The sequence below is a fragment of the Pseudophryne corroboree genome, chromosome 4 (genome assembly GCF_028390025.1).
Source record: "Pseudophryne corroboree isolate aPseCor3 chromosome 4, aPseCor3.hap2, whole genome shotgun sequence".
NCBI lineage: Eukaryota > Metazoa > Chordata > Amphibia > Anura > Myobatrachidae > Pseudophryne > Pseudophryne corroboree.
The window spans coordinates 711,135,139-711,137,394 of record NC_086447.1 but is presented as its reverse complement, the minus strand read 5'-3'; the positions used below and the strand labels follow the sequence as shown (position 1 = coordinate 711,137,394).

General features: G+C 41.1%; 1 long non-coding RNA gene across 1 annotated transcript; it reads right to left on the bottom strand.

Moving 5' to 3' along the window:
- Window positions 1-209: 209 nt before the first annotated feature.
- On the bottom strand, window positions 210-1,372 carry LOC134911711 (uncharacterized). The gene is made up of 3 exons (XR_010176787.1): window positions 1,288-1,372; window positions 526-675; window positions 210-416 (listed from the first exon to the last, which is right to left on the bottom strand). It is a non-coding gene; the product is annotated as an uncharacterized LOC134911711 (long non-coding RNA).
- Window positions 1,373-2,256: the final 884 nt, after the last annotated feature.

The following is a 2,256-nucleotide window of genomic DNA, read 5'->3' as shown; positions in this document are numbered from 1 at the left end:
TGAACATGTGTGTTTGTTTTAAATCATCAAAAGGTATTTTTTAGTAACTAATTGAAATGCGGGGCTATTTTTCAAACATTACATTATTTTATCTTTTGCAACTACTCAATCTCTGCAATATGTGAGGCAAATTAAATAATTAATATCCATTTATTGTGTGACACATCAAGTACATTTTTAGAAACCTCTAAAAAACATGAATCTAGAAGCACTTAAGGCTAAAAATTTTTAGGCAACAATACCTAATAGATGCTTACAGTACATTAATGCTTTTCAGTGGGTCAATTTTCAAAATACATGGTAATAATGTTGGGGTCACTTTTTCCACAGTCACCCAGACCAGCCGCCCAGACAGGCCTCAGACAAGTCAGGATGAGGCTGGGATTGCAGGTAAGTCTTCACTGTAGTCACATATTCTGTAAATACATAGAAGTACAAAATATTAATTCTTAATTTTGCACCTAGGTTCTGCTTCTGGAAGCCGAGCTCCTGTAAGGCGCCCATCACAGGGCTTGGGCCACTTACCCAGGAGGCCTACTAAGACACGGCGTCTTGGGACGGATTCCGCACCTCCATCATCCCCACCCAGGCGAAGACTTTCCGCAGTGTTACCCCAGCCACCAATGGCACTATTGGCGAGTTCGCAGAGTGATGAGCCCAGGTCACCTCAGTTATCTGGTGAGTTAAAAAATAAATTAAACACATAAGCAATAATATACACAGTACACTTAATATGTTGTTAGTTGGTTTGGAGTTTACATGTTTTCTAACAACAAGCAATGTGATGTAACGTCTTAAATAGCTAAAGGTGATTTAAACCAATTATATAAGGTCTTAGTGGATGGTCTCAACAACCTATTTGTAAGAAAAGATCAGATTATATTAAAAATTAAGCACACACACGTTCACATATTCCTAAATTATGAAGACAATTAATTTTTGACCCCAAAAAAACCACACCATTCTAGTGTTCACACATCGCCCCTGTCCATTATGTAGATGGCTTACTTGCTCTGCTCCTCTGGACTATACAGGTAAGTAGTCTATATCGTGGTGAGGGGAGGGAATATAACAGTGTAATGGTGTGGAGGGGAGTTAGTTAGGTGAGGAATATGCAAATCTGTCTATGTTAGCGCCTGTGTTGGTATATTTATAACACTAGCTTTAAACTTGGTAAAGTAGCGAAAAACAAGTGTGAAAATTTCAAAAATGGAGTATTATGAATGTATTAATGTGTTGCATTAGCCATGCAAATATAAAATTACTAAAACATTGCATGTTGCCCACCCCATACAGAGCACAACTTGATGTCCGCCATGGACCAGCAGGGACCAGACCAAGAGCCATCCATCACACTGCAACTGACAGCTGTTGAGCCAAGCATGCCAATACAGTTGCAGGATATACCCCAACCATCCCTCAGTCCCCAACTGGCACAAGCTCCGCCCCCAAGCCAAATTCCTGACGATTTCTGGGCCAGTTGGACAAGCCAACAGGCCCAAACCAATGCCAGCCTCACCCAACATACACAACACCTTGCCAGTCTGCCCCATCATCTACCGCGTATTAGTCGCAACTCGGGCAGACTGATAGTACAAGTAGGGCGAATGGCTACCTCAATGGAGCAAATTAGGGCAGAAAACAGCCAAATGAATGCACATTTAACCCGCATTATAGATGAGCAACAGCGCCATCAGCAGGCACTCGTTCAGCTCATTCAACACAATCAAGTGGTGAATGAGTCCTTATCCAGGATAGTAGCCAGCCACACTGCTACTAACACGCAGCTGATTGCAAGTTTAAATAATTTGAGCAGCAATATTTCGATGATGGGAGCTCAGCAAGTCACCTCCAGCTCGGGGACCACGACCCCTATCCAAACGCCAGTAACCTCCCCTGTTCGGCGTTCATCAAGAGCACGTGCCAGTGAGCCAGCACCCAGCACACACAAGAGAAAAAAATGATTTTGTTTTTGTAAAAATAAAATCAAAAATTGGTCTATAAAACACATTCCTGTGTCCGTCTCCAAAATTTCTGAAGCTGGTGTGTATGTATGTATGTATGTATGTATTTCAAGGGTAATGACTGTAAATGTTTTGTTAGCATCAACTAAGCACAATGGACACACCACTATAAACAACAAACAGTAAGTAACAAAACACACAATATAAAGTAGAGCAAAGTGTTTAGTGAAGGATAATTACAGCATAATAAAACTGACCTGTAAAATAACGCAGGATCACTTCTTGACGTACC